The sequence below is a fragment of the Chiloscyllium punctatum genome, chromosome 24 (assembly GCF_047496795.1).
Source record: "Chiloscyllium punctatum isolate Juve2018m chromosome 24, sChiPun1.3, whole genome shotgun sequence".
Classification (NCBI taxonomy): Eukaryota; Metazoa; Chordata; class Chondrichthyes; order Orectolobiformes; family Hemiscylliidae; genus Chiloscyllium; species Chiloscyllium punctatum.
In genome coordinates, this window is record NC_092762.1 from 50360491 (window position 1) to 50377188 (window position 16698).

The 16698-nt window shown below is 41.5% G+C and overlaps 1 protein-coding gene across 2 annotated transcripts in view; it reads left to right on the plus strand.

The window, feature by feature from the left end:
- Window positions 1–16698, plus strand: part of kdm4b (lysine (K)-specific demethylase 4B) — a 499010-nt gene that overhangs the window by 67545 nt on the left and 414767 nt on the right. The window contains exon 2 of one of the 2 annotated variants that reach the window (XM_072593816.1): window positions 5794–5857. The exons of the other annotated variant lie outside the window; for it this stretch is intronic. The gene's annotated coding sequence lies outside the window, so the exon portion shown is untranslated. The remainder of the gene's footprint in view (window positions 1–5793; window positions 5858–16698) is intronic. 2 annotated transcript variants of the gene reach the window in all.

Below are 16698 nucleotides of genomic sequence, written 5' to 3' on the forward strand. Positions count from 1 at the left end.
GGATTGTGCTATGTTTCAATTAGCTACCAAATTTTTGTGTTGCATCAGATCTGTAGCTATTTGTGGCCCATTTTCCATATATTGGGAGCTTCATCTTGACAAAAGCAAACAGATGTCAAAATTCATTATTGCCTCCAATGGGTTGTCTCAGGTTTTAGCTGTTTGAGGAAGTGTATTCGATTAGGATCTCAAACGCACGACAAAGATCATAGATGTGGAGTTCCACAAGGCTCAGTGCTGGCATCCTTATTATTTGTGGTGGATGTTTAATTATTTGGACTTAAATGTAAGGAGTATGATCAAAACATGCACGGATGACATGAATATTGGAAGAATGGTAAGTAGTGAGGATAGCTGTAAACAGTAGGAGGATATCAACAAACTATTTTTCCCATCTGAGCAGTAGCAAATGGAATTCAGCTAAGAAAGTGTGAGGTAATGGGCTTGCAGAAGGTAATGGATAACACTGAATAGTAGTATCTTTGGAAAGTACTGAAGATCAGAAGGACCTTGGTGTGTGTATCCATAGATCCCTGAAGATATTAGGGCAGAACGATAAGGTGGTTAAGAAGTTATATTGGATACTTGTCTTTATTAGCCAAGGAATACAATAGAAGAGCAAGAGGATTATGCTGGAACACTGAAATGCTGGTTCGGCTTTACAGAGTGCTGTGCTCCATTCTGGTCACTGTGTTATTGGAATGATGTGGTTGCACTAAAAAGAGTACAGCGGAGATTTATCAGGATACTGCTGGGGTTGGAGGGTGAGAGTTATGATAGATTGGATCGGCTAGGCTTGTTTTCCTTGGAGCAGCAAAGATTGAGAGGGGATCTGACGGAAGTGTATGAGTTTAAGGGGATAGATTGGATGGATAGGAGTGCACTCTCTTCTCTCCTCTCTGATCTTAAATCAGAGTTATTGACCAATCTACTGATGGAGAGTTGAAGATAAATTTTTTCCACTAAGTGCGGTGGGACCCTGGACATTTCTTTTAATGGCTGGTTGAGTCAGAGATGCTCATAATATTTAGAGTTTAAGCATTCACTTATGTTGCCATAACCTCCAGCAATATGTGCCTCCTGCTGGTAAATGTAATTAGTGTAGTCAGATCCTTGACCAGCATGCATGTGATGGGACAGGAGACCTCCTGTGCTGCAGTAACCATCAATGAGTTGTTACTCACTCGCATACAAATCTATATGTGTCTATACTTGGACAGCCTACAGCAGGCATCTCTGAGTACTTGAGAAGCACCAGCTTGCCTTCTCCAAGATTCTCCAGATTTCTTCCTAAGAAAGCATCTGATCCAAAAGCAGCAAAATCTCAAAGCTAACAAGTGCTGATTTAAAAACTGTCAACTGTACCAAGAATTAGCTCTGCTGTGAAAGATGTACATGATATCAGCCTCCTGAAGTATCTGTTGTACATAGTCTCCTGCTGCAACAGTGGTACTTTCAGGAAGACAGTATTTCGGGATGTCCTGAAAGCATCCTGGAAGAGTTCAGATATACCCTTGATTTGTGGAGGTCCTTTGCTTGTGACCAACCAAATAGAGAAGATTCATTCTGGCAAGAGATTTTATCAGGAATATGCAGAGGTGAAGTTGAAGCACTGGGAGAAAGTGCATGAATTTGCAAACAATTAATTTGCCTGACCACTGTCTGATTCGTATAGGGCAGTGTCTGCAGTTGTACATTTCACTTGTCACCGAACCATCAAACTGCAGTGGAAGCAGGTCAAACAACAGAAAATTACATGATTCACTCAATCGTCTTCTCAATTTAAAAGATCATCACTGACCTTGGGCTGCAGTTTCCCTGAGACTAAGAATCTGTCTATCCCAGCATCAAATGATGAAGCATCCATAACAATATCGAGAATTCCAAAGATGTACAACTCTTTAGTTAAGTAATTTTTCTTCATCTTGGAACTAAATGGCTGTTCCCTTGTTTTGAGACACTACCATCCTCCATCTCAAAGAGCTTCCCTGTAAGGGAGAAGATTACATCTGTGAATACACTTCAAAACATTTATTGGCTATAAAGCACTTTGAACAAGTGGTGATTGTGTCAACTTCATAATTAGAAATTATTTCTTTTCATTGTTTTGAACCTTGCTTTTTATTAAATTTTGTACTTATGATCCCAGTTCATGTTATTGCTGAATAAGTCCAATCTTGAATTTTGTATTTCACAAAATGTCTTTCAGTGAAAGACTAGCATGTAGAGAGCAGATCAGATTTTAACAAATAAACAAGTGTATTGTGCAGGGAAGACAGTAAAATAGATTAAACCAAACCATTTATATATACAATTTGAAAGATTTGTAAATGCTAGTAAAAAGACAATATTCTGTCTATCCCAACAGCATTCCTTTAAAACCACTCAAATGCCAGAGAGAATTCCTTTCTTTATCATGTCTATAGATTTGACTTAACTATTGCTTTCAATTCCCTGTGTAGAGAGTTTGATAGCCAATTCTTTGAATTTTCACACAACTACATTTAAGATTATTTGAAACTGAGAAAACCTTTTCACGTTTCTAACCAAGCACTTCTGGTCTGGAATTTTAAACTAAGGTAACCTATCTCCTAATGAACTAACTCATGTCCTATTGAATTGAATTGAATTAGCTTTACTGTCATACACTCACATGAGGATAGTGAAAAGTTTACAAGTCGCTACTTTCCGTGCCATTTGAGATAACAAGGTACTGAGGTACAGATTCTGGAGTACATACTCTTAGGGGAAAATATTTTAAAAATGAAAATTAAATATCCAGTATTGCAGACCTTCAAACATACAAAGTAATCTTAAATTAGAAAAATAAAGAAATAAAAAGTTCAAAATAACTGTCATAGAGTCATAGAGATATACAGCATGGAAACAGACCCTTCAGTCCAACCCGTCCACGCCGACCAGATATCCCAACCCAATCTAGTCCCACCTACAGCACCCGGCCCATATCCCTCCAAACCCTTCCTATTCATATACCCATCCAAATGCCTCTTAAATGTTGCAATTGTACCACCCTCCACCACATCTTCTGGCAGGTCATTCTATACACTTACCACCCTCTGCATTAAAAAGTTGCCCCTTAGGTCTCTTTTAAATCTTTCCCCTCTCACCCTAAACCTAGTTCTGGACTCCCCGATCCCAGGGAAAGACTTTGTCTGTTTATCCTATCCACGCCCCTCATAATTTTGTAAACCTCTATAAGGTTACCCCTCAGCCTCTGACACTCCAGGGAAAACAGCCCCAGCCTGTTCAGCCTCTCCCTGTAGCTCAAATCCTCCAACCCTGGCAACATCCTTGTAAATCTTTTCTGAACCCTTTCAAGTTTCACAACATCTTTCCGATATGAAGGAGACTAGAATTGCACACAATATTCCAACAGTGGCCTAACCAATGTCCTGTACAGCTGCAACATGACCTCCTAACTCCTGTACTCAATACTCTGACCAATAAAGGAAAGCATACCAAACGCCTTCTGTCCTAACATGATATAATAAAGGATAAAGAAGACAAAGTCTTCCTACTTGAGGACCCAACCCCCTTTTGGAATCCCAGGCCGGACCCCCATGATGCTGAAGAGAATGCCCTATAGGGTCATGGACTGACTGAAGCCTCCACAAGGAGACCCATATTGATGTTGACACAAACAGCCACTGAAGCAGCAGAAAGGAGTCCTAGGCTGGGCCAGACCAACCATGTCAGCACGATGATGCTGCAGAAGCCTTGAGGAAAACCCAGACCATTGGAATTCCAGGCCCAGGCCCACCTTTTCTTCAGCTGCCATCAAAGGTAATCTAGTCAAAGGACACACCAGGATGCAGCCATGAGGAATGGCCAGATCCACATTGCGTTCTCTGCTGCAGCAGCCTCTCTTAACCTCCTTCCTCACCTAAAGATGAACTTGATGTTAGGAAAAGAATTTAAACAATGAAAAAGGAAGAAGGGTGTGGCAGTCCTAGTGATAAGAAACAGATGGGCCAGGAGCCTGAAAACTTTCTCAACTACTACCAAAATCTTTCCAAGCTATTGATTTCTAAAGCAAAAAAAACTCCTGTTATTTATAGATGAAAGCAGACTAATGTTCTTCAATATTTATTCTGTCCATTCATAAAACACTTGATGCAAAAAGAACCACATTACTGTGTAGGTGGGGGGAGGAAAAACCAATTAAGATAAATTAGAAGTTAAGAGTTTATTATCTGATGAATGTTTGTGTAACTTGAGTGATAGTTTAGATGTTAGATTTTAGATTACTTAGTGTGGAAACAGGCCCTTCGGCCCAACAAGTCCACACCGACCCGCCGAAGCGCGACCCATCCAGACCCATTCCCCTGCACCTAACAATACTGGCAATTTTAGCATAGCCAATTCACCTAACCTGCACATTTTTGGACTGTGGGAGGAAACCGGAGCACCTGGAGGACACCCACGTAGATACTGAGAGAATGTGCAAACTCCACACAGTTAGTCGCCTGAGGTGGGAATTGAACCCGGGCCTCTAGTGCTGAGAGGCAGCAGTGCTAACCACTGTGCCGCCGTGCTGCCCATTCCATTCTGATCATTCCAGTATTGGGTCAAAAGGTATAAAAGCAACATGAGTGAAATCTCCTCCAGAATTTCTTGGCATTTCTCTTCTGCCTTAGCTCCCTTTTTTCATGAAGGCTTTGATAGGGTATAGCAATTCTCCCAGATCATTGTATACGTTTGAGTCTACAGAATGCCGATAGGGATTTGCGGAGAGCATTATATCCCATACTTACCTTGGTCTCATCTGACGTTCACATTCTACCAGTAAAGTAATTTTAATAGGAAGACTGGGCTACTTTCTTTTAACTCAGCAGTAATTCCAAGAGCAATGAGGTAAATTGTAGCTAAGTTGCAGTTCCGTGATGAATCCATGTGGTGAATCAGGAGAAAATGGAGACTCTATCCAACACTAAAAATGATATTTTAGTATCACGTAAGAATTGTGTAGTTGTTATTCTCTGTTCCAGTCTGATCTGTTACTTAGACTTATTTGATTGGTGCAGTACAATCAGTTAAGACCAAAGGAACATAATTATGCGGAATGTAGATCTTTGAACAACTAGTTTAACCATCTATTACCAGACCAATACCATTAAACCATCTCTTTGTGCACTTTCTTTTGGTAAAACAAATCAGTCAGTTGATGAATTGAATCGGTCAATCTAATTTTTGAGATTCCCTTTCTCCTTTCTGCACCCCTTTGATTGCAAATCATGTAACAAAATTATATCCATCAATTTTGAAATGGATATAACAAAAGCCTCCCCACCACCACAACAGCTTGTGTTGGAGTGGCCATCTGTTGTAACAGTAAACAAAACGTCCAAAACCTTTTGCCAAGTAAGTCGCTATCAGTGAGACCATAAATTGGATTGTCAAAGTTGGTCCCAGGGGCCTGCTAACGAACATCAACTCAACCAGGGTTTTTGCACTAGATCTCCGTCCAATGGCCTTTTACTCAAAAGGTTGAGATTGGGAAACAGTTGAGGTCGTTTATTAGTGATGCAGTTGAAAGACTGCTGAGATGTGCTGTTCAAGAACTACTGTGAAGAATATCTGAAGTACAGGAGTGCTGCCCAAAGAAGGTCAAAGAGTTTAGAAGAAGTAATCAGTAAGTTGGAAAAATATGGTCTTTCAAAGCCAGTGTGCTGAGTTGATTTTTTTTAAATGATGGGAAAACCTATCCTGCAGTTTATCCAATTTAACAGTCTGGCAATACCCTGTAATTGACACCTCTGTTCTTAATTGCAGGTGCAAACAACCAGTTTATCTGCTTTGTCTTGTATGAGAATACCAAACATCTTCTAATTATAAGGTAAGTAAACTACAACCTATTGCAGAACTCTGAAAGAAACAGATGGTCAGGGATGCACTTTTGAGCTCCTTAGAGATTTTGATATCCACCTGCTGTCCCTCAATCTGTTTGTTATATTGAATGTGTTTTGAATATTTACTGACTTTTCTGTAGTCTTGCAATATTTAGGTTGTCATAGTCTGCATGAAGAAACCAAATAAGTGGGTTATCTGGCAGGTTAGGCTGTTTGTGATTCACATGAAGGCCAGATGAACACCACTAATTCCCAAATTACACAGTTATTTATGCATAGCCATTCAATACGTCCACTTACCATGCATCTCCATCCCTTTCGGAAGCATTTCGAGTTGTGCTCCTGCATGTAAAATCGTGAAATCAGAATGGCTCATCTGTTAACTACTTTGACAGCTGTCAGCACACCTTGTGGCTTCAGCTATCAGAACTACTATAAAACTACTGAAAAATGCTGCCACTGATCATGCCTGTGCATCATCTACTTAAAGCTAATGGAAAACTTTGTTTTCGGCACAATATGCTATGCGCGCATGTGCGGTGAATATAACATTATATAATTCCTGATTGAAGTAAAGAAAAAATATTTGCAATCTCCGTTGTTAAGCACTAATTTGCATTGATTCCTAGTCCAAGTGCCGATGTTGCTTTGCCTGGTAAAGCCTCACTCTGGTGTCAAGCAGGGACATGAGAGTCAGGGACAGCTTGTAAAGATTGGCAGTTTACTGCTTGTGAACTGGGTATGGTTGTTATTTGATAGACTGCCGGGTAGGATTAAATTTACCTCCAGGAGAGCTTTGAGGCAATACATTTTGGAGCCAATTGTTTTAGGAAACTGTGAACTTGAATATCAACTGACGTATTTGCACCTTTTGAAATTTTAATATGTTGCAGCTGAAGTTATCAAACTTCAATATTTTAACTGGGGAATTCAATATTTACAATGTAGATTGAGGAAATGTATTCACCTCTGATTCAAATGTGTTTAGCAACCGTTCTATTTCATTGTGTGCTCTCACTTTGACGTGCTCTTACTTCATAACTGTTGCTCAGTTGAAAATTAGCCTGGAATGTTGATATTTTGTTAATTCTGTGGGATAGTCTTTTAAGTATTTTATCTCTTCTATTGCCACTTAGTGGTCATCTACTCTTCAACCAGCTTGCATTATATTTTAATGAATGTATTATTCTGGGAAGGAAGACGACTAATTTTATCATACAGTACCTGCTGTAAAACATCCTAACACCATGTTTTACACCCTGTAAGGGGATTTTATATTCATGGAGGTCACAAGTCCTGAGGTACAGTGCATTGAGTGTCTTAACATAAGGACACTCGCATTACGTTTCTTTTAAATCTTTGTGTTGTGCAGTTAAGTGTAGTATTTGAGACTCTTTGCTACTAACTATTCGGTCTAAATGTAATTTTACTTCGAGGAGAGAGCGTGATCACTTTTGTTCTTTGCTTATGAATGTACTTCACTGTTCACCTTGATGAGAAAAGTATTCTTATTCAACAGTTGAGCAGTTTCTTGTTTCAGGCATTCAAGTGTTGGCATTAAGATCACCAAGTCAACATTTAGATGGATTAGATCTAGTGTAGGGTTCCTGTTACTATTTAAAAAAACATGCAGGACCACTCGCTAAGTTGTCCAGTGCAAACACAAAATTAGCTATGTGGAAAATTGCCCTGTATGCAAAAGATGACAAATCAAATCTAACCAGTTATCCTTGCATTAGTCTGCTCTTGGTTATCACTGAAGTAATGGAAGGGCTCATCGACAGTGCTATCGAGCAGCACTTTCTTTACATCAACCTGCTCACTGATGCACCCCTGCAGGACCACTGATGTCATCACAGCCTTGGTTCAAGCCTTGGAGCAAATGGCTGAACTCCAGATGGGAGGTGAGAGTAACTGTCCTTCATATAATGACATGAGATAAAACAAAAGATCAGGAGTAGGGCCTTCAACCCTTCAAACCTGGTTTGTAATTCCACAAGATCATCGCTGATCTGTCCCAGGCCTCAACTTGTCTTTTGTGCCAGCTCCTCATAGGCCTCACTTGTCAATCTTTCAAAAATCTATCCAATGCTTCTTAAATACTTGGTAATCTAGCCTCTACAACTCTATGGGCTAGAGAATAACAGGCATTGCATATGGGAGAAGAAATTCCTTAACATCTCAGATTTAAATGCATGTCCTTTTATTTAGTAACAATGTGTCCCAGTTTGAGGCCCCTGTCAGTAGTTGGTACTCACTGCTACTGCTTTGATTCAGTGAGTGAGTTTCACAGTTATTGAAAAGGTATTATTGAAAGGGCTCCTTCGTCCAGCTGGTGTCAAACTTCTTCAGCTGCACCACTCCAAGAAGTGGAGAGTAATCCATTACACTAGTGACTTGTCTTGTAGGTGGAAGAGAGGTTTTAGGAAGCTAGTGAGTGAGTTATTTGCCATTGAATTCCAAGCAACTGACCTATAGTAGCCACAATATTTTTGATTGACCTGGTCAATGGTAATCTCCCAGGATGTTAATGGGAGATTCAGCAATGGTAATGCCATTGAATATTGAGAGTTAATCACCTGTCTTGTTTAATTCTCTCATTGGAGATGCTTATTGCTGGACACATGTGGAGCAAGAATGTTATTTGCTACTTCTCAACCTAAACTTGGATGCTATTCATGTCTTTCTGCGTATGGACATGACTTTTTTTCACCCTTTTTGAGCTGAATGTTGTGCAATCACCAGCAAACATACCCACTTCTGACCTCCTGTTGGAGTGAAGATCATTGATGAAGCAGCTGATAAAGCCAAGGACACTATCAAGAGGAACTTTCACGGAGATGTGCTGGCAAATTGGACTAGATTGGTTTTGGATATCTGGTCGGCATGGACAGGTTGGACCGAAGGGTCTGTTTCCGTGCTTACATCTCTATGACGGAAATGATTGACCTCCAACAATGGCAGTTATTTTCCTTTTTGTGCTAGTTATGATTCCAACGTGCAGAACTTTTACCCTCATCCTGCCGTGATTCCAGTTTTGCTTGATATCTTAAAATATCCTTTATCTTAATTTTGAGGGCAGTGCCTCTTGCCTCCCTTCTGGGCTTCAGCTCTTTTGCCTATGCTTAACCCACGGCTAAAAGGGCTGTGGTGCACACTGGGTTAATGAGTACTGCTTGAGAGCAATCTCAATGACCCCTTCTATTGATTTGCTGATGATAGAGAAACATTTGATAGGTCTGTAAATGGTTGCATTGGATTTGTCCTGCTTATTTTGCAGATAGAACATATTTGGATGATCATCTACATTGCCAGATAGATGCTATCATCTGCAAGTTCCCCTCCAAGTGATATATAAAGTGATATGATATATTATCATTCCTTCAGTGTTTCTGGGTCAAAATCCTTGATTCCCTCCCTAATGACTTTGTGTGTGTACCTGCAACACATGACTGCAGCCATGGGGAGAATATGCAAACTCCACACAGACAGTCACCTGAGGCAGGAATTGAACAGGGGTCCCTAGTGCTGTGAGGCAGCAGTGTTAACCACTGAGCCACTGTGCCACCCCATGGTGGGGCTATCCTGGTGTAACATTAAAGTTAGTGTGCAGGCACTTCAACAGGTTTAATTTGTTCTTTACGCTTTGTCTGCAAACTTCTGATTTTGTTTTTACTATCTAATTAGTTCTATCTAAGCTTATCACTGAACTAGTTATTTACAAACCTGTTGCCAAAAACACATGTTGACTATAATGCCTTGGTCTCAGCCCCTGTATTTACTGACTTATATTGGCTCCTGGTTAGCAACGTCATGACTTTGAAATTCTTGTTCTAGTTTTCAAATCTGCCTGTGGGAACAGCCTGCCTACTTTGTAATTTCCTTCAGTGTGGTGAATCACTGTGGTATGCCCTATCAGTACTGTCAAGCAGCATTTGGACAGTGATAACCTGCTCACTGCTAATTTTGGGATCCACCAGGGCTGCTTGGTTTCTGATTTCATTCCTGTCTTACTCCAAGCATTGGCTAGCAAATAAGCAGCAAGATCTGGACGTCCTTCAGACTTGCTCTGACAGGTGGCAAGTACCATTTGTACACATTGGTGACCATCTGCAAAAGATGATGATCGAACCACTGTCCTTGCCATTCAGTGGTTTTACCATTAGTGAATTCCCTATTATGAATATCTTGGGGTTGCTGTTGACCAGAAGTTGATTGAAGTCTTTAGATGAGCATTTGAAACCTTATAGTGCAAAAGGCTATGGGCCAAGTACTAGAAATTAAAATTAGGATAGATCGAGCACAGAACATTACAGAGCAATACCGGCCCTTCAGCGCTTAATGTTGCGGCGACCAGCGAAAATAATCTGATGCCCATGTAACCTATGCCGTTCCATTATTATTCATATGTATGTCCAAGGCCCATTTAATTGCCCCTAACGTTAGTGAATCTACTACTGTTGCAGGCAGGCCATGCCATACCCTGACTACTCTGAGTAAGGAAACTACCCCTAATATCTGTCCTAAATCTCTCACGCCTTAATTTAAAGCTATGTCCTGTCATGTTCGCTTTCACCATTCACCGTCCACCGTCCACCCTCTGATTATCTTATGTCTCGATTAAGTCACCTCTCAATCATCATCTTCTCCAACGAAAACAGACTTTATTGGTAAGACCTTCCTTCCATACCAGGCAACATCCTAGTAAATATCCTCTGACCCCTTCAAAGCTTCCACATCCTTCCTATAATGTGGTGACCAGAGCTGCATGCAATATTCCAGGTGCAGCCTTACCAGTGTCTTGTACAGCTGAAGTATGACCTCGTGGCTCTGAAAATCAATCCCTCTAGCAATAAATGCCAAACACCATGTACTCTGTCAACCTGGGTGGCAACTTTCAGGGATTTATGCACCTGGACACAGATCTTTGTTCATCCACACTACCAAGAAGTTTACCATGAGCTTAGTACTCTGCATTCCTGTTATGACTTCTGAAGTGAAGTACCTCACACTTTTCCGCATTAAACTCCATTTGTCACTTCTCCTCCAGCTCTGCAGCTTATCTATGTCCCTCTGTAACCCACAACATCCTTTGGCACTATCCACAACTCTGCCTACCTTAGTGTTATCTGCAAATTTCCTAACCATCCTTCTACGCCCCCTCCAGATCGTTTATAAAAATGACAAACAGTGATTAGAAAGTATAGATGCTTGTTGACCAGTGTGTACAAGATGGAGCCAAAGGGCCTTTTTCCATGCTGTTAAAAACTGAACCTGTGGACCAGCCGTGTACATTCTGTGCTAATAAAAGCAAGTTAATAAGCGGTTGGAAATTCAATAGTGAGTAACTTGCTTCCTGACTCTGATCCATTGCTGCAAAAGATGGGACTGAGCATTTACCAAAATTTTCAGAAGCGTTGAGTGTATTATGTGTCTTGCTCGTTCCACATGTCCCCAGCATCACAGATGTCAGGTTTTCATCTAATTTGTGGGATAAAACTCCCTTTCCAGTCATTCTGTTGGTGTGTTCTAGTTGGACACCACTCATTTAAAAGAGGATCACTGCTATCTTCAAGGCAGTTGTGGATAGCAACAAATGCTGGCCTTGCCAGCGGTACCCATGTCCCATGAAAGGATAAAAAGATTGCAGATTGCATTCTCCAGTCATCGGGAGATTGATCTAGCATCATTTTAAGGGACCATGGTTGTTAATTTAAACTATTATTCTGGAAATTGAAGGGAAATTGATCTTATTGTCAGAATTCCATTGTTGTGGAACAGTTGAAAATTATCGGCACTTTTGCCCAGAGATGGTGTCATCAACTGAAGCCACACTGTTCTTCCACTTTCTTCCTAAATATAAAGGGAGTAGCTATTTAATTGTTTTTCTGGTCTCCAATCCCATTGTTTGCCTCCACAACTGGGCCTAATAAATGTGCTGTATACCTGTGGTATGGTGCAATATTTATGTTTTGTTATCTCAGCACTAACAGCAACATGCAAAAACAACTTCAATCATTATTTCTTTTTTTTTTACTGGGACTCTGGATTGTTTTATTCATTTTTTATAATGCAGTGAGTAACTCTTGTGTTGTTGACACTTTTATTTGGATTAATAAAGTTGGAAATCAAATGTAATCAAGAATGCTCTAGAACTATAAACTGTTTTTGTTGGTAGAGTACAGTTATGCCACCATGTTGATTTGCATAACTGCAAAATGACTTCTGCTTTCTGACACACTAATGGCTATAATTGATTTTGAAGCGTAGCAGTGCGAGACTCCTATGGGAAGCCATCTCACTCCACTCAGGCTTGTTTCCAATGCGGCATTAAACCAGATTTTAAATGTTTTCATGTGGCTTACTTGCTCTACTTCGTATTTTGTAAATCATTTTAAAATATGAAAAGAAAATTAGCAAGGGAGCAGAATTGCAGCCATGTTTATCAACATGCTTGTACAGTTATCTGGCTATTGCACTCTACACCTACTGTTTTCAGCTATAAAGTACAATCTGTGGCACAGATAAACAATTAAGGGTCTCGAGTCAGTGAGCGTAGGGCAGCACTGCATATAAGTTAAAGGGTAAGGTCAGCAGGAATAGAGAAAGACCACTACCTGAAAGTTCTGCTCCAAAATTGTACTTTTCTGATTTAGAAACATAATTCCTTTATGTATCAAAATCTGGAATTCTCTTGTGTAATATGCAATGTAGGAATACTTTCTCCACATGATTACAATTTGTGACAGCTGGGGGATGCAAATTTTATGGATTTGGAGGGTTTCCACTGCTCTTTGATTTTATTCTCCAGAGATCATTCAATATGTTTGCCTGCTTCGTAATGTTTTCAAGACTTTTTAGAATGGATGTTAGATTGATCTAAAATTATCAGTAGTTGAATGACCTTCTCCTAACGACACAAACTGCTCTGATAATGCACTGATCACAGTCTAGCAAAGAATACATGCTCTCTGGGAAAACTGGGTTGGTTAATGATGGAATTGAGACTTGATTTTAAGTATGCAGATCAGTGTGGTCGCAATTGTAGTAACAGATGGGTTACAAGACTACATTTCTTTCTCTAGAATAAGGGATGTTCTCAGCAGAAGGTTTGAATTAGATTGTGATAGGAATTAGGAGCAGGAGTATGTCATTCAGTCCCTTGAATCTCACCTGCCAGTCTAAATAATGACTGATGATCCATGTCAACATCATATTCTGTACCATCTCCATATTGTGAGAGTTTAGTAACGAGAAAATTTGTTTGATTTATTGTTATCACACATTCTGGAATGCAGCGAGAAGTATTGTTTTGCGTGCTCTACAGGCAGATCATACAATAAAAAGTGCATCAGGTTGCAGAACAGAGTGCAGTATTACAGCCACGTAGGGTGCAGAGAGAGATCAATATGAATATTTGAGGGGTTCGTTCAAATGGAGAAAGTGAGAACTGCAGATACTGGAGAGTGAGTTAATAAGTGTGGTGCTGGAAAAGCACAGCCGGTTAGGCAGCAGGAGAGTCTGTGTTTTGGGCATAAGCCCACGTTCCTGTTGAAGGATTTACACCTGAAATGTTGACACTCCTTGTCTGATGTTGCCTGACCTGCTGTGCTTTTCCAGCTGCACAATTTTCTACTCCGGTCTGTTCAAAGGTCTGATAACAGTTGGGAAGAAACGGCTTTTGAATCTGTTTGTATGCATATTCAAACTTTTATCTTCTACTTAAATGAAGAGGTTGGAAGAGATTCTAACCAGGGTGGGGAGGGTCTTTGATTATATTGGCTGCTTTCCCAAGGCACCAGGAAGTATATATGGAGTTAATAGTTGGAACACTGATTTGTGTGGTGGATTGGGCTGTATTCACAACTTTCTATAATTTCTTGTGGTATTGGGAAGAGCAGTTGTCTTCCCACAGCCTGATGCATCCAGATAGGATATTTTCTGTGATGCATCTGTAAAAGTTGGTAAGAGGCTTTGTGGACATGCTGAATGTCCTTAGCCTTTTGAGGAAGTAGAGGTGTGTTGTGCTTGCTGGACTGTCACTTTGAGGGTGGATCAGGACAGTTTGTTGGTAACCATCACTCCTAGGGACTTGATGCTGTCGACCATCTCCACCTCAGCCCCATTGATGCAGACGGAGGGTGTGCTGTCCACTCCGCTTTCTGAAGTCAATAACCGGCACCTTCCCTTGTCATCGCAAGAAGTGTAAACCCTGCACCGACACCTCCCCCCCCCCCCCCCCCCCCCCCCCCCTCAACTCCATCCAAGGCCCCAAAGGATCCTTTCACATCTGGCAGAGATTTTCCTGCACATCCAAACACCATCTCTCCTTTGTCTGTTGCTCTCGATGTGGTCTCCTCTACGTCAGGGTGATGGGACGCCAATTTATAGAACATTTCAGAGAACATCTTTGGGACACATGCACTAAACAACCCTGCCACCCTGTGGCCGAATACTTCAACTCCCCCTCCCGTTCCACCAAGGACATAAGTCTTGGGCCAGTGGAGGAAAGACACCTCATCTTCTGCCTTGCGACGCTGCAACCACACAGCGTCAATATCTATTTCACCAATTACCACCTCTCCACTCTCCTCACCTTATCCCAGATCCAACACTCTAACTTGGCACTGCCCTTTTGAACTTCTTCATCTTCGTTCCCACCTATCCGCTCTGACCTATCACCACCACACCCCACCTTCATCTACCTGTTGCATTCCTAGCTACCTTCTCCCACAGCCCCACCCCTACCTATTTATCACTCAGCCCTCTTGTGCACGCACACATTCGCGATGAAAGGCTTATGCTGGAAACATCGACTTTCCTATTGCCTGACCGGCTGCGCATTTTCCAGCTCCACACTTTGACTCTGATCTCCAGCATCTGCAGTCCTCCCTCTCCTAGCTCCTTTTTTGCAGAATGATGGAGTGATTGTTACTATTACACCATACCGCTAGCCATTCATCTCTTTCTTGTATTCTGTCTCATCATTGTTTGAGATCCAACCTACAACAGTAGTGCTGTCCGCAAACTTGCCAATAGAGTTGGAGTGGAATTTGGCCATGCAGTTGAATGTCTGAGGATAGTTCTCCAAGAATGCCATGGTTGTGTTCCCATGTGGTGCTGTGTTATTGCATGATTTTCTATAGAAATAGTGAAGCTTATGGGTGGGCCATCAAGAACGCCAGTAAAAATAGAAACAAAAATAGTAGTTAGACTGTGGTTTTTTTTGTGTTGGGCTCAGTAAATTTTGCATGGTACTGTATAGTGCAATTCATCAGAATCTTCAACTGATTACTTGTGATTGACATCTATACTGCCGAGTTGTGCTATATTCTAGCCAGTCTTCAGGGGCTGAATCTTAATTTTTGTAGCTAAGTGTCAGTTTTGTGAAGCTTTTTGGAGGATTTCACATTGTGATGCGTGGGGACGTGTATCACCTTATTTTACAAAATCTGCCTGATTTATTACACGCCCCACCACTCGCCACCTCCCCGATGTCTTGACCAACATCCTTGGCGCTGCACCATCTGTTAAAAAGATAGTGTACTAGACAAGAACTGTCAGTCTGGAACTGCCCTGCATGGTTCCTGACATTGCCTCTGGGCGTGGCAGGCAATGGAAAACTGGTAAACTGGTGCCTCTCTTTGTGGACAGGGACATGGAGATGCTACTGATGGGGATGGGGTGGTGCTGAGGCAGGACATCCTGTTCTCCCGAGCCAACAAGGGACGCCATTGTACTGGGACCATGCCAACCTGGACCAGCGTTGCTATCCAGGCCTGTGTAGTCTCAACCATCTGAAGCAATGCACACTGTCGGAGGAAGATCAATGACTTTCTCCACTCTGCCAGTGAACGTGCCACCATCTTCATTTTGCCTTACACTCACTGTACCTCTGCTACTGTATCCATCATTTCCTGCAACATCTTGCCCACTCTCATTCATTCCCACTAACATCTGACCCTGACTAACCCTGAATCTCTTCTGCACAGCTCACTTTCCTCAGGGCACCTACACATGCACCAAAACTAATGTGCCATCATCTTTCTCTCTGTCACCCACTTATATGCAGAGTTTCCTCACTCTGACCCCCCGAGCAGCTATATGCTTTTCCAAGTCCACTAGCACAAGCATTTCACAATCTTTCCTGAAGCTCTTAATGAGAAAGTATATGAGCCGACAGATCACATGGTCCAATCCTCCGCTCACTGCGACACCTATGGCTGGGGGGATGAGAATTGTGTAACAGTGAACGGGAGTTAGCTTTATTAAAAAAAAGTTGCTAATTCAAATCGAATTACAGATAAATCAAGTTTAATAAGTGAGCGTTATAGGATAACTACCTGTAGGGGGCTGAGTATGCAGATTTGGGGGCTTCCAGTGTTGAGGATTATGGTGGAGGAAGTGTTGCCGCCTATTCTCCCTGACTTGGACCACAATCAGGGTGAAGATCCAGTTATGGAGGGGGTGCCAAGAGCTAGGCCTCTTATGTTTGAACAGGAGTTTATTTGAAATTATAGTGGTGAAGGTGGAGATATAATCAACAGGTAGGAGTTTGATGTTTGAGGGAGATAGTGTCTGGTTGGTGAACTGCAAAGGATCAAGGTTGGATAGCTGGAGTTGAAGTCAGTCATAACTAACCTCTTGAAGCACTTCATAATTATGAAGGTCAGAGCCACTGAGCGTAGTCGTTGAGGCACACTGCATGATTTTTCTTTGGCAGTGGGATGGCGGTCATCTTTTTGAAGCAGGCTAGAACTTCAGATTAAAATAAGGAGCGGTTAAAGATGCTGGTGAATACTGTTGTCAGCTGGTCTGCACAGGACGT